The following is a 26,133-nucleotide window of genomic DNA, read 5'->3' on the forward strand; positions in this document are numbered from 1 at the left end:
TCTACAGCAGCGCGGGATGGGTGCCCCTATTGGAAGCGGCGGACCTGGGTAAAGGTGGTGGACTCGGAGTGGCTGGACACCAAAGCAGCAGTTGAGATCCCTCGTGGAACAGGTTAGTGGAGTGCCACGAGATGTCGGGTGGGTCGCGAAAAGGCGGCCGCACCATACCGGACATGTTAGCGAAGGGATCCGCTAAAGGGGAGAAGAGCCCTGTGAGTCCAGCAATGAGCAAGGAAACTACGGGGCGGGAGGATGGAGGAGCCCCAATTACTAAGACATTCCTGGAGTCCCTGTTTAACTCATTGCAAGATGACTTTCAGACTTTGAAACAAGAAATGGCGGGCGAATACAGAGAACTTCGCAGAGACTTAGATGGCTTAGGAGAGAGGGTGGCCGCAGTCGAGGGTGCTGATCAAAGGCGGAGCGAGGAAGTTGAGCAGCTCCAGCAAGAAGTACTACGCCTGCAGGAGCAGCAACTGGAGTTACAAGCTCATGCGGAGGACCTCGAAAATCGCTCCCGAAGGAACAACATACGGGTCCGGGGGGTGCCGTCCAAGGCGGAAGGGACAGATATGTAAATGTAAATGTAAATGTAGTTGAGCTTATATAGCGCACAGCTACCCGCAGTGGGTGTCCCGGCGCTTGCTTAGGGAACCCATCCTGATATTCCCCTGTGTGATAGCCCCAGCGGGTATCCACAAGGTGAAAGTCAGGCATCCCGCCGCGAGGGGCCGTTGTGGAGATTAAGCAAGCTATTGCCCAGAGTCGCAGAGTGTGAACCCGTGAGTCGAGATGGCACCGGAGCGAGAATTATCGAGTCCGTAGAATTTTTAGTCCAAGACCCGCCGAGGCGGGGAATTGAACCCTGGTCCAGAACCGATCTCAGCTTCCAGGTTTGCCGCCTCTAACCCCTGAGCCACACTTCTCCACATATCACGCTGTTACTTCAGGAACATTCTGGGGGAAAGTGAAGACTTCTTAATCCGCATTGATGGAGCTCATCGGGTGGGCTTACCACGCAAAGCACCCGCTCCTCCCCCGGATATATTAGCATTATTGCCTGACTTTCCATTAAAGGAACGGATAATGCAAGCAGCTCGTCGAAAACAGCCTCTAACTTATCAAGGTCAGCAAGTAGCTCTCTATCAGGACCTATCCGCTATCACCCTGCACAAGAGAAGAGCCTTCAAGATCGCCACTGTGTTTCTGACAGAAGGGGATCCCGTAATCATGGGGTCACCCCTTTCGCCTCATTTTCAAGTGGAATGGTGTGCTGCAGCAGTTTAGGTATTTGAAGGACACATGCGCCCTATTGGAGATAGATATGGCAGAGGACTCGGAAGGCAACGAAGGTGCCCTCACAGGGAAGACCCTCCCGCTCCAAGGGGGAGGGTTGGCAATGAGTGCGACGCAGGCAGACATCTAGGGCGCCACACAGACCAGATCCGACGACGGTGGCGCAGGAGCAGGCAGCCGCCATCAAGGAAGTGTCCAGAGATACGACGTCACAGGACTAAGTCTTTCCCTCAGGCTCGAGGTGGGGGGATTTTCTACAATTTGCTTCGTCATCAAGCGGGCCTGATTGGGGCGGGTAGGGATGTCACTGGGGTTACCAGTGCCACGTTTCCCCTTGTTGCTGCTTTCCATGGGCCTGACACGGGACTTGACAGGTCCAGGACTATTTTGACTGATGGGAGTGGGAAGTTGGGGTTAGGGAGGGCAATGGGAGGGGGAGAGGGGTGGGAGAGCAGGGGTTGTTTTGGGTTCACCAGGGGGGGGGGGTTCTTTGGGAAGGAGCCCTCTGTCCACCTTGGGGATTTTATTTTTTTGTTTTTTCTCTTGCATTCCCAGCACTCTTACCGCTACATACACTACATGGAGCTTCAGACCCTGTCCTGATTTATGATGGCACACACTAGCCTCAAGATTCTCTCTCTTAATGTACGGGGCCTTAATAATCCGATCAAGCGCCGAGCGGTCCTATCACAACTGGAACACTCCACAGCTGACATCTGCCTTCTCCATGAGACACACCTCCTGCCCAAAGACTGCCATAGATTAAAATCCCGGGCCTTTCCTACACAACTCTTTTCATCTGCCTCTAAAAAAGTAGCTGAGTTAGCGATTTTGGTTTCAAAGCGTTTAAGGGCAAGGTGCTGCAGAAGGAGGCGGAATTGAAGGGGCGAGTGTTGGTGTACCGCTTCCTAGTTGCAGGTGTGACACTCTTGATTGGCTCTATCTATTCGCCCAATGAGAAACAAGAAGCATTTCTCCGAACAGCGCTGGCGGCGGCCACCGCCAACGCAGTACGACACTTACTGATAGGCGGGGAACTTAACCTAGTCTTCCATAACACGGCAGACCGCTCATGCCAGCGGTCAGGGCAAGTGGGAGCTCTCTCTGAATCAGACCATGCTCACCTCCGGGAGCTCGGGCTCACTGACCTCTGGCGACATTTCCATCCACGCAGCACAGCCTACACATACCACACAGGGGCTCATAGATCCTATGCGAGGCTGGATTACTTTCTTTGCACATCTTACCTGGTGGTGCGAACCCAAGACGTAGAGATCCTGCCATCGGCGCTATCAGACAACTCACCAATGGTGGTCACCTTCTTCCTACCAACAACACAGGCCCCACAGAGACACCGGCACCTCAGGGAATCCCTTCTCCATTCCCCCGCGACAGTGGAGTGGATTAAAAACGCCATTACGCAATTCCTGACTCACAACAACAATGAGGACACCACGCTGGCGACGCAATGGTCAGCCCTTAAAGCGGTCCTGCGTGGTGAATTCATATCCGTGGCCACAGCCAATAATAAAGACAGGGAACAGAAGCGTGCAGAACTCACGCAAAGAGTGGCGGAACTGGAGCAAATGCAACAGCGCACCGGAGCCATGAGGGCCTGGCGCCAACTCTGCAGCGAGAGGAAGATGCTGGCCGCCCTTGACCAGGACGTGGCGGAATATGCTGCTCTGCGTCTTCGGCACGCATATTACACTGGAGTGGACCGCTGTGGACGGCTGTTAGGAAACAAACTGAGGAAACAACGCATAAGACAGGGAGTACAGGCCCTACAAACAAAAAGGGGTGAGCTAGTCACCGAAGACGCTGTCATAGCAGAGATCTTTGGAAAATGTTACCAGTCCTTATATGCGAGTGATGACCTCGACATCCAATCAGGTCAGACATACCTACAAGACGCACAGCTTCCGTCCTCGAGTACGGCCCAGGCCGACTTCCTAGATAGGCCAATAGCCCTAGAGGAGGTGGTGTCCGCAATCTCCCGCTTAAAACACGGGAAGTCGCTGGGACCTGATGGGTACCCGGCGATCTTCTATAAGACCTTCTGCCACCAGCTGGGCCCCCTCCTCCGGGATCTCTTTAACTCCTTTGACCAACCAGGCGCGATCCCCGCAGACCTCCTAGAGGCATCTATCTCGGTCATACCGAAACCTGGTAGAGATAAAACCAACTGCGGCTATTACCGGCCGATCTCACTACTGAATATTGACTTTAAAATGTATACAGGCATCCTGGCGGGTCGGCTTGCGCCGTACATGCAACAGCTCGTCGAACCAGACCAGGCTGGGTTCATACCCCAACGACAAACAAGCGACAAAACCAAGAGGGTATTACACCTCATTGAGGCCGGATCACGAACAAGGCCGGATTGCATGCTTCTCACTATAGATGCGGAAAAAGCATTTGATAGGGTACACTGGCCCTATCTAGAGCAAGTTCTGCGTCTTTTTGGTCTTGGGAACGCGCTCTGCACCCGCATCCTTAACTGCTATAAGCAACCCAATGCCACGGTACGCGTTAATGGTCACACCTCCCCCAGATTCTCGATTGTCAGAGGGACTAGACAAGGATGTCCCCTTTCCCCAATCCTGTTTGCCCTATATATGGAACCACTAGCACAGAGAATTCGACAATATTCTCTCATTAAAGGTATTACATTCGGGGGCGACATTCATAAGATCAGCCTCTACGCCGATGACATCCTGCTATCCATTACAGATCCGGTTACCACACTTTGTGCGCTCTTTGTGGAGCTTCATAGCTTCGCACTCGCCTCGCGATTCAAAGCAAATGAGGACAAATCGATCGCCCTCAACATCTCCCTATCACCCGAAACCCTAGCTGCAGTGCGAGACGAACACAAGATACAGTGGTCAGACACCACGGTCCCCTACCTGGGAATCTTATTAGGCCCCACCATCCCTGCCACAATAGACGTGAACTATACTAAACTCTGCACACAACTTCGGGAGGAGCTGCGAAGGTGGGGGCGCCTTCCGCTCTCCTGGCTAAGGAGGATTGCGGCCACTAAGATGACGCTTCTACCGCAAGTCCTCTACCTGTTCCAGATCCTTCCCCTACGCCCACCTCAAGGTTGGATCCAGCGGATGCAATCTGAAATAGCACGCTACATCTGGCAAGGCCGCTGTCCGCGATTCAAACACGACATCGCGGTCTTACCACCTGTGCTTGGCGGGGTAGGGATCCCAGACCTCCAACTTTATTTCAACGCAGCACAACTGCGGAGCCTTGTGGAATGGGACCAGCTGGAATCAAGCAAGCCTGGCTGTTCCAAGATCAGGCGGTGGCTGGTATGCCACTACAGGGAATCCCCTTTCTTCCCCGACGGCACAGGCCTCCCAACCTTTACGCATCCCAGATCACCAGCACAGTCATGGAGGTGTGAGATCGAGTAGCTACCAAACATGAATTGACGACCTTTCCCTCCCCAATGACATCCCTATTCGCTAACCCCGATTTCACCCCCGGTCTCGACCCGAAAGCATTTGAGAACTGGCGACGTACCCCCTGCAAAGAACTGGGGCATCTCTTCGACCTAGACGGCATCCTATCTTTCCAACAACTGAAGGATGCCTACGCCATCACAGAGAGGGATAGGTTGGCATACCTGCAGGTGCGACACTGGGCCCTCCAACCCGATGTAAAATCAGGAGCCCACCGATACCTTACACCGTATGAGAAGTGGCTAGTCACCCGTACCTCTGAGAAGAAACTAATCTCTGATCTATATCAACACCTCCTTCTTACAAACACACACACATACAACCCGGGGAGATGTCGGTGGGAGCGGGAACTAGGCAGGACCCTCACACACAAAGAGTGGAGCGGGCTATACCACAGGGCACGACATTCCGCATACCACTCTGGCCTTACCAAGACCCTCACTAAGGTAGCAACATACTGGTACCGCACCCCAAAACGCCGACACCAGGCGAACCCCCAGATCAGCGACCACTGTTGGAGAGGTTGTGGGGAATTAGGCACATTGGAACATCTGCTTTGAAGCTGTCAACATATACGAGAATACTGGGACACGATTATAGATGAGGTGGACTCTCACCTAGACACCCAATTGCCCCGCTTCCCCACCTACATCCTGCTGGGACTACCCAATACCCTGATGTACCCATTGAGATCTCACAGTGGCCGTCTCATAGCTATCGCCCTAGGGGCAGCCACCCAAAACATTGTGGCACATTGGAGATCACCGCACTGTCCCCCGCACACAAGCTGGCTGCCTAGGTTATGGATGGTCCTTGGAATGGAAAAACTGTCGCTGGTACAAGCCGGGAGAGGGGAGGAATTTCCAGAGTTGTGGCGCCCCTTCCTAACATTGCTCACAAGTGAATTTCGTGAGTTGAGCTGTCCCAGATACCTACATCTCCTGCGACTGGCAGATACGCCAATTCCGGACTCACAGCCCACGAAGAAAACACGAACACACAAGGCCAAATAAAAGTTCCTTTGCTTCCCCAAACGGATTATTACGACACAGACTTTTTCTTTGGTGGAAAGAGGGGGGTGGGAGGGGGGAGGGAGTGGGTGTTAAGTTCCAAGGCACTTCAACAGCTTTATTTCAATGCATTGGCCCTGTGGGCACTATGTTCGCTCTTTGTTAACGCATGGTCACCGAGCAAGACTTGTATGTCTGACATTGCAATGCCTTCTTGTTTTCTTTCTCTTGAAAACTCAATAAAAGATTTAAACCATAAACTTGTAGGATATTTAATAGAGGAGCCCATATACACTGAAAATAAAAGAATACAAAGTGGATTATGGGCATATCAACTCCACGATTTAGGAGAGTGAAACCAGAAAACCACTTAAGAAACCCCAAATACTTGTCTTGATAAAGATGGACCTATAAGCCAGTCCATCGAAACGCGTCGATACATCTGTAGGCACAATCTAAGAACCAACATAGACTTATAGATGCAGAATTGATGAATGTGTCCCAAGCTATGTATCAAAGATAACGTCCTAAATAGATGTGTATGTGTACATGGCAATTTGTGTTGTCTTATGTGTGTTGTTTTCCCTGTAATGCTGGTTCACAACAATACGTATAATTGGGATTTTTTGTACTGTTCAGTTCATACGTCTTTATTTCGAGATATTTCATCTTAAAAGACAGTCATAAAAAACTCAACACTAAACATAATACAGTGAATACCCTTGTAAAAACTGTCAAACATTGCAATAAAAAAAAAAATTAACACAAAAATGAAATCCTAACATAATACATCTCTAAATAAATAAACTAAAGATGTCATACAAAATTGGTAGTGTGACAATGAATAAAACATGATTAAATTAAAGGACGTACTGAAATATATATACACAGTTATAATACAATTCTATCTGTTGAGTGCTTAGCTCTAATAATCCACGACCACCCCAGAAATTTTGCTACGGCTATAACCACAGGATCTGTTGTATTGGTCCTCATTACCCATAAGGCCTCCAGCCCCACTCGTGTTCTCATATTAATACAGATTGGTTTTAACCATTTTCTCCGGGGGGCTAAGTATGCGGGACAAACAATGAAAACATGGCCTATTGACTCTTTTTGATCCCTGCACCATGGGCAAAACTCACTATGCTGTCCACGCCATTTAATAGTAAAATGTTGGACAGGCCTCGTGGAAGGCCCGCTCCCTCCCCGCATGGCGAGGACCGAACCCCTGCTCTGCCTGTATCCCCGACAAGAACCATCCCGGCAACCCGCTGGGGCAACCCACGACCCGTCCACAACGGAGCTCCAGCCCCGAACACCCCAGTACCGGCTGGCCCGGGCCCCCATCAGCACCACTGCCCCGGCCCAGCCGCCATCTTTGGACACTCTGACAAGGCCGCATGGCCTCGGCTCGACCCCAACCCTGGGCCTGGCCAGGCCCCGACATCGAGGCACCACCATCCACCCAGGGGGTGAAGAGACCACTTGGCGGGTCAATGGGAGAAGGCCCAAAGCCAAAGCCACCTAGCATTCAGAAAGCAACTTAAAACGTGGATATTTGACAAGTAACCCTCCTCCCCTGTCTAAGCGCCTTGAGACCCTCTGGGTATGTAGTGCGCTATACAAATTCTTTGACTTTGACTTTGACTTTGGCTCCCCTCCGCCAGGTGTCGATTGCCACCGGCCTCCCCGGGCGCTGGCTCCACCCCCCTGCTGGGTGTCTGGACTCTCTCATCCCGGACCTCCCGACCTCCAAGTGCGAGGGTCCGGACATCAAAGGAGACCAGACCTATAACTGGGGCAGCTCCAGAGCAGGAGGGCAGTTGTATCTTGGAGTCGAGAGACACCGTGAGGAACTCATCCTTGAAGGCCTGCTGGCGCTGCCGCGGCCCCTTTCTTGTGAACCATCTCCGAAGCCTGCTGGCGCTGCCGCGGCCCTCTGCAACGTGAACCATCGTCTTGGCCTGCTGGCGCTGCCGCGGCCTTTCTCGTCGTGCACCATCTTCGTAGCCTGCTGGCGCTGCCGCGGCCCTCCTCGTTGTGAACCATCGTCCTAGCCTGCTGGCGCTGCCGCGGCCCTCATTGCTGTGAACCATCGCCCTAGCCGGCTGGCGCTGCCGCGGCCCTCCTTGCTGTGAACCATCGACCTAAGCCTGCTGGCGCTGCCGCGGCCCATCTTTGCGGATCCCCAAGCTCGAGGATTGTGAGCTTCCTTCTTGCCGCCCCTGTACCGGACCGGTACCAAGACTGACCCGCTACCCCTCTCCCCTACAGAGACTAGAATTGAGAGGACCCTCGTGTCCTGACCCCACTGTACCGTATCACCTTGCTTCAAGATTCGTGTATAAAGTGTGTTGAACTCATCCTGGTGTGGTGTCCATCTGTGGGGGGGGGAAGTTACTTATCTGTACGATCGCTGGAGACGGCCCTCACCGGAGGCCTCTCCCCTGTGCTCGGCTGACCCTCTGGGTCTCCGTCTAACATTGGTGGCCAGCGGCGCGATCCGAGCCAACGCATAATCGTACAGAGAGTGACTCACCCCACGACACACGAACACCATGACAACAAAAGAGAGCGGAACAACGGAAAAATTCCAGATGGAAAAACTAGAAGAATACAACCACAGAGAACTAAAACAATTCTGCATAGAACTGGGCATTGCTACCACAGGACTGAGCACGAAAGAGGACTTCAAACACGCCCTAGAATCCTGGGCAGAGACGGGTACGACCGTACCCCAAGACCAAAGCCAAGAGACACCTGAAACCAGCCCCGCGCCGACAGAAGAAAGAAGACCGGGTCTCTCACCAGAGGAGGCCCGAGAACGAGAGAAAAGCAGGCTCCACGAATTGGAGCTGGCTCGACTTCGCTTGGATGGAGAACTCAAATTGGCGGAACAAAAAATAACTTTGGAACACTTACGGCTCCGAGAAGAGCGAGAAGAGAAACAAAGGCAGAGAGAGTTAGAAGAGAAGAAGCTAGCCTACGAGCATGAGCGCAACTTGAAGGAACTAGAGATTCGGAGGCATAACAAAGACCTCGGGGTCCCCGGACACCCGAGCCCCCCTGTCCCTATGGACCCCAAGGTCCACATCCCCAAGGATGTCGTCAGAGAATATTACCGGAACAATGATATCCAGCAATGGTTCAAAGCCTACGAAGTAGCCATGACCTCCCACCGGATTCCCCGGAGCGACTGGGGGGCCGTGTTATGGGGGAGGTTTGTCAACGAAGGGCGAGACGCCCTGCAGCAACTCCCGGACCATCACATGACGTCCTACGACCACATGAAGGCCGCTCTCCTCACTCGATACGGACTCACGCCCGAGATGTACCGCCAGAGGTTCCGCAACTGCAAACGGATTCCGGGTACGACTTGGGTGGAGTACGTGAACTACTTTAGCCGAGCCTTCGAAGGGTGGATCAAGGGCAGCAAGGTGACCTCTTACGAACAACTCTTTGACCTTATTGTATGGGAGCACCTCTCTAATAACTGCTTCGTCGAGCTCCGGCAGCACCTCCTTGATAGTAAACTGACTAAACCTCGGCAACTCGCCGTTGAGGCTGACCGGTGGGAGAGCACCTGAGTTTCCCGAAACGGGCCCAGCGAACAGAACAGAGCCGCCCAAGGGTTCCATCGCCCCCGAGGGGAGGGGGAGGCCAGGGTCGGGGAAGAGATACCGTCCCGGTGGCCCCCGCCAGCAACACCCCGCCCCCGACCGGCCGAGGGAGCCTCCCGATGCGACCAGGTTTCCGCACCAACGTTACCTGCCACCGATGCCAGCGACCCGGCCACTACGCCAATGATCCCAACTGCCCGAAAAACCAGAGCCCTATGCCCCGCCAGGTCGCTGCCGCCCCTCTGGGAGAAGAGCAAACACAAGAAGACACTGAAGAGTACGAGCCAGACCAGCCCGAGTGGGAACCCGCCGCCATGTCCCTGGTCTGCCTAGGGGAAAGAGACCTGATTCCGCGGGCACCCCCTCCCGCCAACACGCAAAAGTACAGCCAGTGGGTCAACATTAACGGGCACCGGGCTGAAGCCCTCCGCGACACCGGGGCGAGTGTGACCGCAGTCCGCTGTCATCTGGTGACCCCGGACCAGATCTTGCCTAATGTCCTCTGCCCCGTACGGTCGGCCGACAACTCAGAAAGCCTATGTCGGATGGCCTGCGTCCCCTTCGAGTGGGGGGGAGTATCCGGAATGCTAAAAGTGAGTGTCCGTGATGATGCCCCTGTGGACTGCCTCCTGGGGAACGACCTCGAAAGTTCTCCCTGGTCAGCCGTCGAGAGAAGAGAGCACCTGGGGATGCTGGGCCTCCCTTAACGGGTCTGCGTAACGACCCTGTCCGTGGCCGCCCGCACCATCCCCAATCCAGAAGAACCCGAATGGTCAGCACCTCCTCCCCCGATCGTCCACGAGGGAGCCACCCTGGAAGCCAGTCCTCCGGAAAACAGCGAAGAAGGACTCGATCGGCTCCGGGACCTTCCCGAACTGGCCCAGTGGCGTCAAGAGGGTGGCCCAACTCAGGAACAATTCCAACAGGAGCAGAAATCATATCCCTCCCTTGAGGGACTCCGGCAGCAAGCCCTCGCCCAGAGCACAGGAGACACCTCTGGGGCCCACTGGATTTATTGGGACAATGACCTGCTCTACAGCGAGCAAAAGATTGCCGAGCTGGGGGCCAGCCGGGTGCTGGTGGTCCCCCTCCGCTTCAGGGACTTCCTCTTGAACATAGCACACGATGTGCCTCTTGCCGGACACCTGGGACAAGACAAAACGTACAGCCATCTGGTAAACCACTTCTACTGGCCGAAGATGCAAAATGATGTAGCCAACCACTGCCGGGCCTGCCCAACCTGCCAGGCCAGCGGGAAGAGCGGCCGAAAACTCAAAGCACCCTTGCAGCCTTTTCCCATCGTCACCACCCCATTTGAACGGGTGGGAATAGACATTGTGGGGCCCGTGGACCCCCAAACAGCACAAGGGCACCGATTCATCCTGTCCTGGTGGACCACGCCACCCGCTATCCCGAGGCCATCACTCTTCGGACCGTGACGGCGCCCGTGGTAGGCCGGGCCCTGATGGGAATCTTCTCGAGGGTGGGCTTCCCCCGGGAAGTCGTCAGCGACAGGGGCACGAACTTTATCTCTAAATACATGAAGTCTCTCTGGCAACAGTGCGGGGTCACCTACAAATTCACGACCCCCTATCACCCGCAAGGAAATGGCCTGGTCGAGCGTTTTAACCGCACCCTCAAAGGGATGATCATGGGCCTAGAAGAACCCCTACGTCGCCAATGGGATGTGCTGCTCCCGTGCCTCCTTTTCGCCTACCGAGAAGTCCCCCAGAAATCCCTGGGCTTCAGCCCATTCGAATTCCTATATGGACACCCCGTCCGGGGCCCCCTCAGCCTGGTCAAAGAAGGGTGGGAGGTGGCCCCCAAGAAGACTCCTCCAGATGTATACAAGTATCTCCTGACCCTCCGCAACCAGACCCGGCGATTCAGGGAACTCGCCAAGGCCAACCTTGAAGCCAGTCAGGAGGACATGAAGAGATGGTATGATCAGCATGCCTCCTCCATCGAGTTTGAGCCGGGACAACAAGTCTGGGTGATGTCCCCAGTTGAACCCTACGCCTTACAAGACAAATGGACCGGGCCCTTCAAGGTGATAGAGCGCAAGGGTCCCGTCACCTACCTGATCGACATGGAGTCCCCCCGGAACCCCCTACGGGTCCTCCACGCCAACAGACTCAAACCCCATTTCGTGCGCTCGGAACTCAGCCTCCTGATGGCTACCGATGGTGGGATGGAGGAGGACTCCGAGCCCCTTCCTGACCTGCTGAAAACACTCGAGCAGGACGGCTCCGTGGAAGGGGTCAGACTCTCCGATGCCTTATCCCCAGAGCAACGCCAAGACTGCCGAGATCACCTGCTACAATTTACAGATCTGTTTTCCCTCATCCCCGGGGTCACCCCCTGGTGCCTTCACGACGTGGACACCGGGGATAGCCCCCCTATCCGACACAGGGTGTACCGAGTGCCGGATCGAATGCGCACCTGCATCCAGAATGAAGTCTCCAAAATGCTGGCTCTGGGAGTGATCGAGCCATCTGACAGCCCCTGGGCCACCCAGTCGTACTGGTCCCCAAGGCGGCCGCCCCGGGCGTTGCCCCCGAACTCCGGTTCTGTGTGGACTATCGGGGCCTGAACGCCGTTACCCAAACTGACGCTCACCCCATCCCCCGGGCGGATGAGTTGATTGACCGCATGGGGGCCGCCCGCTACTTGAGCATCTTCGATCTAACAGCGGGCTACTGGCAGATCGGCCTCACCCCCGGGGCCCAAGAGCGATCCGCCTTCTCTACCCCGGATGGCCACTACCACTTCAAAGTGATGCCATTCGGCATGAAAAACGCCCCCGCTACCTTCCAGAGACTCGTGAACAAGGTACTGGCGGGCCTCGAAGAATTCAGCGCCGCCTATCTGGACGATATTGCTGTATACAGTCGCCACTGGGCAGATCACCTCCACCACCTCCGGGAAGTCCTGCACGCCCTCCAGCAGGCCGGGCTCACCATCAAAGCCAGCAAATGCCAGATTGGCCAAGGGTCCGTGACCTACCTGGGACACCAAGTGGGGAGCGGTCTGGTGGCCCCCCTCCAGCTCAAGATCGCTGCCATCCAGGCCTGGCAACCACCTGTCACCCAAACCGAGGTCCGAGCCTTCCTGGGGCTCACCGGGTACTACCGGCGGTTTGTGAAGGACTATGGCAGCATCGTGGGGCCCCTCACAGAACTCACATCCAAGAAAAAACCCAAAACCGTCAACTGGACCCCGGACTGTCAAACAGCCTTTGAGAAATTGAAGGCCGCCATGTGCACCGCCCCCGTGCTCCAGGCCCCCCACTACAGCCGGGTGTTCATAGTGCAGACGGACGCCTCAGATCATGGAATTGGGGCCGTCCTCTCCCAACTCAACACCGAGGGAGTCGATCAGCCAGTGGCTTTCATCAGCCGATGCCTGCTGGCCCGAGAACAGCGCTGGAGCACCATCGAGCGCGAGGCCTTCGCTGTAGTATGGGCCCTCAAGAAGCTCCTGCCCTATCTCTTCAGCACCCACTTCCGGGTACAAACAGATCACCGGCCCCTGCAATGGCTGATGCAGATGTGGGGAGAGAACCCAAAACTGTTGCGCTGGTCCATCTCCCTGCAGGGGATGGACTTCACTGTGGAGCATCGTCCAGGCCAGGACCACGCCAACGCAGATGGCCTGTCACGCTTCTTCCGCCTCGGCGAGGAGAGTACCCAAGAGGATGGGTGACTCTCCCTGCCTTCAGCTGGGGGGGACGCATGTTGGACAAGCCTCGTGGAAGGCCCGCTCCCTCCCCGCATGGCGAGGACCGAACCCCTGCTCTCCCTGTATCCCCGACAAGAACCATCCCGGCAACCCGCTGGGGCAACCCACGACCCGTCCACAACGGAGCTCCAGCCCCGAACACCCCAGTACCGGCTGGCCCGGGCCCCCGTCAGCACCACTGCCCCGGCCCAGCCGCCATCTTTGGACACTCTGACAAGGCCCCGTGGCCTCGGCTCGACCCCAACCCTGGGCCTGGCCAGGCCCCGACATCGAGGCACCACCATCCACCCAGGGGGTGAAGAGACCACTTGGCGGGTCAATGGGAGAAGGAGTGTCAATGGCTCCCCTCCGCCAGGTGTCGATCGCCCCCGGCCTCCCCGGGCGCTGGCTCCACCCCCCTGCTGGGTGTCTGGACTCTCTCATCCCGGACCTCCCGACCTCCAAGTGCGAGGGTCCGGACATCAAAGGAGACCAGACCTATAACTGGGGCAGCTCCAGAGCAGGAGGGCAGTTGTATCTTGGAGTCGAGAGACACCGTGAGGAACTCATCCTTGAAGGCCTGCTGGCGCTGCCGCGGCCCCTTTCTTGTGAACCATCTCCGAAGCCTGCTGGCGCTGCCGCAGCCCTCTGCAACGTGAACCATCGTCTTGGCCTGCTGGCGCTGCCGCGGCCTTTCTCGTCGTGCACCATCTTCGTAGCCTGCTGGCGCTGCCGCGGCCCTCCTCGTTGTGAACCATCGTCCTAGCCTGCTGGCGCTGCCGCAGCCCTCACTGCTGTGAACCATCGTCCTAGCCGGCTGGCGCTGCCGCGGCCCTCCTTGCTGTGAACCATCGACCTAAGCCTGCTGGCGCTGCCGCGGCCCATCTTTGCAGATCCCCAAGCTCGAGGATTGTGAGCTTCCTTCTTGCCACCCCTGTACCGGACCGGTACCAAGACTGACCCGCTACCCCTCTCCCCTACAGAGACTAGAATTGAGAGGACCCTCGTGTCCTGACCCCACTGTACCGTATCACCTTGCTTCAAGATTCGTGTATAAAGTGTGTTGAACTCATCCTGGTGTGGTGTCCATCTGTGGGGGGGAAGTTACTTGTCTGTACGATCGCTGGAGACGGCCCTCACCGGAGGACTCTCCCCTGTGCTCGGCTGACCCTCTGGGTCTCCGTCTAACATAAAAGATCTCAATGGAAGTGACCCGACCCTAAACTGGTGGTATAGCTTCCTATCACCACTCTTGGTGATGATATCCCAGTAATCCTCTAAGGAGGGGTCAAGCTTATGTACCAAGAATCTACCAGTCAGAGAGGTGGGGTCTGTCTGGGTAATGAGATGTTGTCTTATTGTAGCCCAATAAAGTGCTTTGAAATCCTTTTTTGAGGGAAAAGCATTATTTTCAGGGGCCGTCCACAACTGGCTTAGGCCCATAATTTCCAATAATGATCTTACTTGTCTAAACCAGGGGAGGTTACCTGAACCCACTATGGATCTAAGGTCGGAAATTTCATTAGCAAAAAGTGCCAATTCCGGAGTTGTCCATATCCTGCTCCAAAGAGCTACTGTTTTAAAACGGGCAACATCATCAATAGAGTGGCAACCCAGATCAAGTAACAGGGGCTTCATGGGGCTGGATTGGGGAGACCAACCAAATTTCAAAGGAATTTATTTTGAACTCCGACTAACGAGAATAGGTCCGTGAAGGCCCATAAGTCCGCACCATACAGGATTGCTGTACTTATTTTAGCATTATATATTTTTAACGCAGGACCTATCCTTTTTGTCAGGGAAGATCTCTGTTCCTTAATTAAGCACCCTGTCAACTGAGCAAACTTTAGGGAAAGTACATCAAGCTGGGGTTTCCAACTGAGCCTGTTTTCCAATACAACCCCATGATAAGTCATAACTTTCACCTGCTCTAACCCATGACCATTCATGCTAACATGACCAGACAACGGCCTATTTTAGGTTAGCACCATAAATTTTGTCTTGGTGACATTGACCTGTAGGTCATTATGTTGGCAAAATTCCTCGAACTTGTTAAGTGCGGTCTGGAGGCCCTTCTGAGTTTTAGAAAGAATAAGGGTGTCATCTGCAAAGATGAGAAGAGGATACTTTATACCAGCTAAGGCTGGGGCATCTGTTGGTGTTTCAGCAAAGTTCTGCACGACTCTTTTAATAAATAACAAAAACAGTGTCGGTGCAAGTACACATCCCTGACGTACACCTCGGGTGACAGGAAATCTCTCAGTAACCTGCCCCCGAGTACCCCACCTGACCTGTGCAAAGTTTGCATCATGTAGTCTTTTTACTATTTCCAAAAGATCAAGTGGCATATCCAAAGTTCCTAGTGCATCCCATAACTTAGCTCTTGGAACTAAATCAAATGCAGACTTTAACTCTACAAACGCTGCATAAATAGTTCCACCACCCAAGGTAACCACCTTCCAGTAAATTAAAAGAAATCTAAACACCTGGTCGATCGTACTGACACAAGATCTGAGCCTGCTTGTAAAGGGGACAGAATGTTCTCATGGTCTATCCAATCCTGAATTTTGGCTAGCACCATCCTGGCTATAATTTTCTGAATGGCGTCTATTAAACTGATGGGGCAGTAATTCCCCGGGGCCGAGCGATCCCCCTTTTTGAATATTGGTAAAATCTCGGCCCCCCGCCAAGAATCCGGGATTGGTGCCCCGTTCGCAATGGCATTAGCTAGTAGGGTAATATATGGCAGCCAATTCAGAGAATCATATTTAAATAGGTCGGCCGGAATGCAGTCCATACCTGGCCCTTTTCCGGCTTGAACCGATCCAGTGCATACTCTACATCTTTACACTTGAACACTAGGGGGAGGCACATAAGTGGAGAATTTACGGGGGAGTCAACAGGAACACAAACTATTTGTAGTTCAAGACCCCTAAACTGGGACTCAAAATATTCGACCCAATCAGCTGCAGACACATGGTTTGCAGGGGCTTGCAATTTTGCAGTGCTTCCCCATTTGGCAATCTGCCAGAACTTAGTCGGATTTCTTGACCTACTTGCCTCTAATAAATCCTGCCAATGATGATTGTCCCAATCCTTCTTGGCCTGCCTTTGGGTTTTTTTGTACTCAAGCCTTGCTTTCCTGATATTTTCAGTATCTCGCAATTTTAAAGCTTTGACCAGAGAACTATATGCCAAGCAGCACGATTTATTGTACCATTTATTCCCTGTTTTTTTTATAGTAGTTTGCCAGGTTTACCACTTTTAGAGAAAAGAATTTTCAGATCTCTAAAGAGCTGCTCATGGAGTGCACTGACATTCGCATTTTGATCCCCTTGTTCAACCAGAGCCTGTAAGGCACACAAAGTGGGAGAGACCGCATGAGAGATCCTACCTAAAATTAGGGGTCATCAACTACCCTATTCCACCGGACCCTACGCCTATCGTTTGAAAGAAGGGTCTCTGCGGTGGCATTCTCGCTAGCTCCAATACTTTCCAGGCTGCCCTCGATTTTTAAACTAAGAAGGAGCGGGGTATAGTCGCTCTCGGGGCGAACAGAGATTGTCATGTCCTCTAGAAAAGACCAGTGCTCAGCTGTTAGACCTGGCACCTTGGCGTGAGTTTCCCTTCCACTTTTTGCTGATGTGCCTCAGATGTTTTTGCTGGTGTCCACCGCTCAGGGCACTGCGCCACGGCCAACCCGTGCCGCAGTGCAAGTGCTACCTATGAAAAGTATAACGGTGATTGATATTCCTGATTGGTTCATTGGCTTTACTGTCAGTCCCCAGTAAAGTGCACCAGGAGTGCCAGGGCTTGTAAATGCCAATACTGCTAGTGGGCCTGCAGCGCTGGTTGCGCCACCCACAGAAGCAGCCTTAAAATGTGTCTAGGGTCTGCCATTGCAGAACCCGTGTGCAGTCTGGTACTGTCATGCTGGCTGGGCAAGTGCACCCATTTGCCAGCCTCTAAACCTTCTCTTAACTTCATATTAGTCACCCCTATGGTAGGCCCTAGGGCAGGGTGCATTGTAAGTGTAAGGTAGGACATGCCCTGATGTGTGTGGCATGTCCTAATAGTGAATTACAGCCAAATTCGTTTTTCACTATTGTAAGGCTACCTGCTCCCTTTAGGCCAGAATGGGCTGCTCGAATTATTACACTCTATAATCCCAGCAGGCTCAGGGAACATGGAAGAAAATAATGTTTAGTATGCCTGAACTCAGAATAATAAAATAGTTCTTTTAGTAAAGTTTATTTTAATATCCTGTGTTTGCAAATGCTACTTTTAGAAAGTTAGCATTTGCTTGCCTAACCATTTCAGCCCGCCTCTGCTGGTATGTGTATCTGACTGTCTGGGATGTGTGAGTGACAGGGCTGGGGGATGACAGGTGGTGAATGCAAGGATTACACCTTAGTGGGAGGTAGGAGTGCCACTGGACTCTTAATAGGGCTGTGCTCTGCCACCACAATGCTGGCTCCGCCCCCCTGGGGAGCGACTGACTGATGACTCAGCCTGCACCTGGCCCAGGAAGGGCGAATCACCATCATCAAGGTACTCCTGGCTGCCCCTGGCCACACAATGCTGGCTCCACCTCCTGTGGAGCGCCTGATGTGCCTGCCCTCACACTGAAAGCAACAGCCAGAGTACACCCATCCAGTGCTCAGAGACTGAAAGGAATTATGCAGAGGCCCCCCTGGCCTGAGAAGACAAAGGAAATGGGGTATAAAAGTAGGAGCCCTGCTCCTTTTAAATTAGATCCTGTTTGTGCTACAGAAGAAATTCTGCCCGAAGAGAAGGACCTGGAAGAAGACTACAAGGAGGAGTGCTGTCTCTGGCCTGTGTCTGGTGCCTTGCTGCAGAAGGAGAGGAGAGAAAAGACTACAAGAGACTTTTGCTTTTATTGAACTTTGTGGTCCCCGGTAGCTTGTCTCCTTTCTGGTAAAGAATTGGCTTGGTAGTTTAGTCTGCCCTGTTCCCATGATGCACTGGGCCAGGGACAGACTGATTTGCATATAGCCAGGTTCTGAGCTGGGATGGGGCAGTGAGATAAATAACGGTGATGGATCAAGCCCTGATCTTTGGACTGGGTAAGAGTGGTCTGCTCAATTCAGACACTCTGTTCATCACCACCCCCTTTTGTAAATCGATTTTGGCCACTATAGGTGTGGCAGGGTATACTCAGACATGAGTCCCTTTCTCACTGCTCCATCAGGATTCAAGCAAGCCGGGCCGAAGAGGCTGAAATGCCAGAAACCGGTCCCCGGTAGCTTGTCTCCTTTCTGGTAAAGAATTGGCTTGGTAGTTTAGTCTGCCCTGTTCCCATGATGCACTGGGCCAGGGACAGACTGATTTGCATATAGCCAGGTTCTGAGCTGGGATGGGGCAGTGAGATAAATAACGGTGATGGATCAAGCCCTGATCTTTGGACTGGGTAAGAGTGGTCTGCTCAATTCAGACACTCTGTTCATCACCACCCCCTTTTGTAAATCGATTTTGGCCACTATAGGTGTGGCAGGGTATACTCAGACATGAGTCCCTTTCTCACTGCTCCATCAGGATTCAAGCAAGCCGGGCCGAAGAGGCTGAAATGCCAGAAACCGGTCCCCGGTAGCTTGTCTCCTTTCTGGTAAAGAATTGGCTTGGTAGTTTAGTCTGCCCTGTTCCCATGATGCACTGGGCCAGGGACAGACTGATTTGCATATAGCCAGGTTCTGAGCTGGGATGGGGCAGTGAGATAAATAACGGTGATGGATCAAGCCCTGATCTTTGGACTGGGTAAGAGTGGTCTGCTCAATTCAGACACTCTGTTCATCACCACCCCCTTTTGTAAAAATAAACTCTGTTAAAGATCTCCAAGGGCTTGCTGTGGAACTTGCCCCCTGAACTGCGCCCCAGGAACATTGGGCGCTACCCCCCCCCCTGGAAAGAGAAGCTGCTGCTTGAAGTGGTCTGACCCTCCAGCGCTGATTCAGGGGAGCGGAGTGCGTGAGGAATCCTCCCCGCACATTCCACAAAGCTGGGCGTCCCCCGTCCACTGAGCACCGCGACCTCTGCTTGGCCGACCCACAGGAAGCAAAGTAAAGCCCAGCCGCACTGGGCCGAGCACCGTCAACTGTTGGAAAAGCTGAGCCTGGGTCTGCAACGTAAGGAGGACCCGTCCGGTCCGAGCACCACGAGCTACTGGCCCCCAACGCCGTAGCCCGTAAAGTAAAGACGGACCCCCGCCCCGCCTCGACCTCCCCGCCGAGATCGCACTGAAGGAAGGCTCTGCCGCTGGGAAGTGCACAGCTACGAGCGTCCAGCAGGAGAGTACGTCCCGTTGTGTCCAACCCGTACTCCTGCCCGCACCACCTGCAGCCGCTCCCCCTCCTGGGTAGAAGCGCACGCTGCGGGTCCCTCTGTCCTGCCCCCACAACGCATCGTTGCCTGAGGAGCCCTGCGCCTGCATCCGCCTCAAGCCGCAGCCCGTATCACCCCAGAAGACACCGATACGTGGAAGGACTGACCCCGCCGCCGTCCGCTTTGCACCCCCACCAAAGAAGAAAGGTATTGTTGTACTTCGCCTCTCACACCGCTGTACGTTTGTGCCTGGGTACGCCTCAACTGCTGCTGAACCGCCTCGTGGGGTTCAAATTGTCCTGCACCTGAGATCCCGCAGTATGCGCGGCACAAGCTAGGTACGACGCGTACCACTGTTTGACCTTGCGAACACAACTGTGCGCTGAGAACTGTACACTTTGCCCGGTGCGCCGAAATCACTCCTGCAGTACGAGCCGCACAAGCCTGGTAGGGCTCGTACCACTGTTTAAGCATTGACGGAGCGTACACGTCTCACGAGAGATGTGTGGGAGATGGTAGGGCCGTTACCGATCGACGTACCTAGGCCTCCCGAAGCGTACTAGCACCAACGAACTGTACCAGCACGCAGCACACGGTGCTTGAACCATTGTGGGGACAAGATTAAGCATTGAAGGGTCATTTTGAGACCCAGGGACACTAAAGATTGCTAATTGCTAATAAGAACTGTGGCATATTTACAAGCAACTGGAACCTTGCATTCAAAGTGATCAGACTGTATTTACAAGCCTGATATAAAAATATATATAAAGAAGATATTTTTACAGAAATACAGTCTAGTGTCATTGTGTGGTGGGTTGATGATTGTTGTGTGTGATACTGCAAGTGTTTAACCCTATGTACTCCAGAGTTTAGCCTAGACTGCTTGCGCCACACTACCTAGAGGGTGAGCAGGGGTTATTTCTGGGAGTAATCCTTTGCCCTGACGTAGAAGAGAGGGTCCCTGCTTGTCGCAAGTACATACCTGCGCCAACCAGAGACCCCCAATTCTAACATTGGACGCAGCGGTGAGGATCACAAATTTACATTTGCAGTGTCCATACATTAACTATTGACCAGTGCACAGTGATTACAGTCCAGTAACTTAGCCACAGACTTTTGAATTTTTTTTCCTCTGCTGGAAGAAGATCCCTTTTTGTTTGAAGCCATGCCTGGCGCCAACAGCATAGAGAGGGCGGAATCTGAAACCTCTGAAGTGTTGGAAATAGAATGGGATGAGTCAAAGTTGGATGACTACTTGAAAAAAGAACTGAGGTTCTTTTGCAGGAAATTCAAGGTTCCACATGCGGGATGCAGGAGCAAACCAGAGTTCTACAAGGCCCTGAAAGCCTGGATTGAATCAAGGAAGGCACCCGAGGATCAGAATACACCTGTGGACCTTGTGGAACATGAAAGAGCAGAGAGCGTCCATAGCTTTGCCAGAGGCCTGTCGCCAGAGGAGCTGGCAGACAGACAGGCAACCAGGGATCATGAAATGAAGCTGGCAGAGTTAAAATTGAAGGGCCAACTGGAGCTTGAGAGCAAGAGAATGGCTCTGGAAGAGCGAAGAATCCAAATGGATCATGAAGTGAAATTGAGGGAGATGAGTCTGAAGGAGAAAAGTTTGGAGCATCCTCCCTCTGGTGGCAGCACAACGCCGGTGCAGGTAGAGTCCAGGGTGTACATCCCCAAAGATGTAGTTAAGGAGTTCTTTAGGGGGGATGACATAGGACAGTGGTTTAGGGCTTATGAAGTAGCCATGTCCTCCCACGGGGTCCCTGACAAGGATTGGGGAGCGGGGTTGTGGAGGAGGTTCCTTAGTGAAGGGCGGGACACCCTCCTAGATTTGCCCCTGAAGAACAGAGTTCCTATCCCCGCATGAAAGAGGCCTTAATGACCAGGTATGGGCTTACCCCTGAAATGTATAGACAGAGGTTCAGGGGGTGTGAAAAGCGTCGTGGGAGTACATATGTGGAGTATGTGACTTTTTTTTGTAGAGCCCTGGATGGTTGGGTGAAGGGTAATAAGGTGAATGATTTTCAAGGTCTCTTTGATTTAATTGCATGGGAGCACTTGTCCAGTAATTGTTTTCCTGAGCTACGCCAGCACCTGATTGATAGCAAGCTGTCCAACCCGAGGAAGCTTGCTGAGGAGGCGGACCGCTGGCTCAGCACCAGGGTCCACAAGGGTCCAGTGGGAGACTCCGCCAAGGGTGGGCAGGGTCCCCAGCAGAAGAGTGGGGGGGACAGGGGTAAACAGAAAGGGTTCCCTAAAGGCCCCCAAAGTTATCCCCAAGGGAACCAGCAGAAAGGTTCTCAGCCTCCCCCAACCCCGAAGCAGAATGGGGCCCCGACAGGTAGACCTGTTCCAAAGGGGCCCTTCAATTGTTACAGGTGTGGTGACCCGGGTCACATTGCCACTGACCCTAAGTGTCGCCTGTTTGGTAAATCAGCACCCACTGGTGCTCCACCCCGGCAAGTAACTAGTGTTAATTTGGGGGAAGAAGTAGTAGTCCCTGGGGGTGGAGATCCTATTCAGATGACCCTGGTCTCGCTAGGAGACAGTGAGATGGTCCCTGAGAACTACCTGCCCTCTAACACTAAGAAATATGGGCAGGTGGTGACCATCAATGGTAAGAAAGCTGAGGCTCTTAGAGATACAGGAGCCAGCGTGACTGCAGTGAGGCAGCACCTGGTGTCTCAAGAGCAGGTTGTACCCCATGCCTACTGTAGGGTTATCAATGCTGACAACTCAGAGAGTCAGTGTCCGATGGCTCAAGTTCCCTTCGAGTGGGGGGGGGGGGGTCTCTGGTACTCTGCAGGTTTGTGTGAGGACGGCCATGCCTGTAGACTGTTTGCTAGGGAATGACTTGGAGCACTCCCTTTGGGAAAAGGTGGAGAAGACGACTCACCTGAGGATGGTGGGTCTGCCTGACTGGGCGTGCGTGACCACCCGGTCAATGGCAGCCAGTAGGGGTGATCAAGAGATCCTGGGGCCTGAAGGAGAGGCCCAGGAACCGGCCTTAGGGAGAAGGCGCAGGGGGCGCGGGATACCGGCCCCTGAAGTTCCCACGGTCCAGGAAGAAGCAGACCTTGAGGGGGATGCCCTGGAGCCTACAGGGGCACAGATTGCTGAACTGCGGGACCTGCCTGAGCTGAGACATTGGCAGCAAGAAGGAGGCCCCTCCAGGGAGGAATTCTGCAGGGAGCAGAAAGAATGCCCTTCTCTCGTGGGTATGCGGCAGCAGGCTGCAGACCAGGCCAATGGTGTTCAGGCCAAAACACATTATGTGCACTGGGAGAATGACCTCCTGTATTCAGAGCCTAAGGCTGCTGAACCTGGGTCAGTCCGTGTGCTGGTGGTACCCCAGAAGTTCAGAGCCTTCCTACTGGGGCTGGCTCATGATGTGCTGTTAGCAGGACATTTGGGGATGGACAAGACCTATGACAGGCTTGTCACCCACTTTTACTGGCCCCAAATGCACAAGAGCTCAGACGCTCATTGTAGATCCTGTCAGACTTGCCAGGCAAGTGGTAAGCGCGGGGGGAAGCACAAGGCTCCTCTGCAACCCTTCCCCGTGGTCAGTACTCCATTCCAACGAGTGGGTATTGACATTGTAGGGCTTCTGGACCCCAAGACAGCCATGGGCAACAGGTTCATCCTGGTCTTGGTGGACCATGCCACCCGGTACCCTGAAGCCATCCCTCTGAGGACAGTGACGGCCCCCGTGGTGGGACGGGCACTGATGGGAATTTTCTCACAAGTGGGATTCCCTCTAGAGGTGGTGAGTGACAGGGGCACCAATTTCATATCCAAGTATATGAAATCCCTTTGGCAAGAGTGTGGTGTAACATACAAGTTCACCACCCCTTACCATCTCCAAGGAAATGGGTTGGTTGAGAGATTCAACCGAACCCTGAAAGGCATGATCATGGGCCTAGAAGGTCCAATGAGGCGTAAGTGGGACGTCCTCTTGCCATGCCTTCTGTTTGCATACCGTGAGGTGCCACAGAAGTCCCTAGGGTTCAGCCCCTTTGAACTACTGTATGGTCACCCAGTGAGGGGACCTCTGAGTTTGGTAAAGGAAGGCTGGGAGCAATCTCCCAGGAAACCTCCCCAGAATGTATACAGTTACATGCTGGCCTTCAGAAACCAGACCAGGCGATTCAGGAAACTTGCTGAGGCAAACCTGGAATCCAGCCAGGAAGAGATGAAGCGGTGGTACGACCAGAATGCCACTCTGGTAGAGCTTCAACCTGGACAAAAGGTGTGGGTCTTGGCCCCAGTGGAGCCTTGTGCACTTCAGGATAAGTGGACAGGTCCATTTGAGGTTGTGGAGCGCAAAAGTCCAGTCACCTACTTGGTGGACATGCAGTCTCCCAGGAACCCTTTGAGGGTTCTACATGTTAACCGCCTTAAGCCCCACTTGAAGAGGTCCGAAGTGGGCATGTTGTTGGCAACTGATGATGGAATGGAGGAGGAGTCGGAGCCTCTTCCTGACCTCTTAGTAGCCTCTGAGAAAGATGGATCAATGGGTGGAGTTAACCTCTCACCCACCCTGACGCCTGAACAACAGGATGACTGCCGCCACTTGCTGGGGCAGTTTCCAGATCTGTTCTCCCTGATTCCTGGTGTCACAGATTGGTGCGTCCATGATGTGGACACAGGAGACAGCTTACCTGTGAAGCATAAGGCCTACAGAGTAACTGACAGGGTCAGAGCCAGCATCAACGAGGAGGTCTCCAAGATGCTTGCTCTTGGGGTGGTTGAGTCCTCCAGCAGTCCTTGGTCCAGCCCCGTGGTCTTGGTGCCAAAGGCTGCTGCGCCAGGAGCTACACCTGAACTCCGGTTCTGTGTGGACTACAGAGGGCTCAATTCGGTCACCAAGACTGACGCGCACCCCATCCCCAGAGCTGATGAGCTCATTGATCGGCTAGGGGCTGCCCGGTTCCTCAGCACGTTTGATTTAACGTCTGGGTACTGGCAGATCACCTTGACAGATGGGGCAAAAGAGAGGTCAGCGTTCTCCACACCAGATGGGCATTTCCAGTTCCGGGTTATGCCATTTGGGATGAAGAATGCCCCTGCCACCTTTCAGAGGTTGGTCCACCAGGTGTTGGTTGGGCTGGATGAGTTCAGTGCCGCATACCTGGATGACATTGCAGTGTTCAGTGGCACCTGGCCAGAACACCTGCGCCACCTCTGGGAAGTGTTGATGGCCCTGCGCAGAGCAGGCCTCACAATCAAGGCCAGCAAGTGCCAGATTGGGCAGGGTTCAGTGGTGTACTTGGGACACCAAGTGGGGAGTGGCAAGGTGGCACCCTTGCAACCCAAAATTGAGACCATCCTGGCTTGGGAACCCCCCAAGACCCAGACTGCAGTGAGAGCCTTCCTGGGGCTCACTGGGTATTACAGGAGGTTTGTCAAGGGCTATGGCACTATTGTGACCCCCTTGACAGAGCTGACTTCTAAGAAGCAGCCCAGGAATGTGATTTGGACTGACACCTGTCAGAAGGCTTTTGACACCCTGAAAACTGCCATGTGCCCGTGCTCTTGGCCCCTGATTTCTCCAAGGAATTTCTGGTGCAGACAGACGCTTCAGAGCATGGTGTAGGGGCTGTTCTCTCACAGATGACTGAGGAGGGCTGGGACCAACCTGTAGCCTTCATCAGTAGGAGGTTACTTCCACGGGAAAGTAGGTGGAGTGCAATAGAGCGAGAAGCATTTGCTGTGGTCTGGGCACTGAAGAAGCTAAGACCCTACTTGTTTGGGTCTCACTTCCGGGTTCAGACAGACCACAGGCCCCTCAGATGGTTGATGCAAATGAGGGGTGAGAACCCAAAACTGTTGAGGTGGTCCATCTCCCTACAGGGTATGGACTTCACGGTGGGACATCGCCCTCGCACAGATCACGCCAATGCTGACGGTCTGTCCAGGTATTTCCGCCTTAGTGATGAGGAACTCCCTGGGGAAGGGTAGTTCTCCCCACATTTCGGCTGGAGGCGACACGTGTTAGACCTGGCACCTTGGCGTGAGTTTCCCTTCCACTTTTTGCTGATGTGCCTCAGATGTTTTTGCTGGTGTCCGCCGCTCAGGGCACTGCGCCACGGCCAACCCGTGCTGCAGTGCAAATGCTCCCTATGAAAAGTATAACGGTGATTGATATTCCTGATTGGTTCATTGGATTTACTGTCAGTCCCCAGTAGAGTGCACCAGGAGTGCCAGGGCTTGTGAATGCCAATACTGCTAGTGGGCCTGCAGCGCTGGTTGCACCACCCACAGAAGCAGCCATAAAATGTGTCTAGGGTCTGCCATTGCAGAACTTGTGTGCAGTCTGGTACTGTCATGCTGGCTGGGCAAGTGCACCCACTTGCCAGCCTCTAAACCTTCATTTGCTTCATATTAGTCACCACTATGGTAGGCCCTAGGGCAGGGTGCATTGTAAGTGTAAGGTAGGACATGCCCTGATGTGTGTGGCATGTCCTAATAGTGAATTACAGCCAAATTCGTTTTTCACTATTGTAAGGCTACCTGCTCCCTTTAGGCCAGAATGGGCTGCTGGAATTATTACACTCTATAATCCCAGCAGGCTCAGGAAACATGGTAGAAAATGATGTTTAGTATGCCTGAACTCAGAATAATAAAATACTTCTTTTAGTTAAGTTTATT

Source organism: Lissotriton vulgaris, chromosome 1_1 (assembly GCF_964263255.1).
Source record: "Lissotriton vulgaris chromosome 1_1, aLisVul1.2, whole genome shotgun sequence".
NCBI lineage: Eukaryota > Metazoa > Chordata > Amphibia > Caudata > Salamandridae > Lissotriton > Lissotriton vulgaris.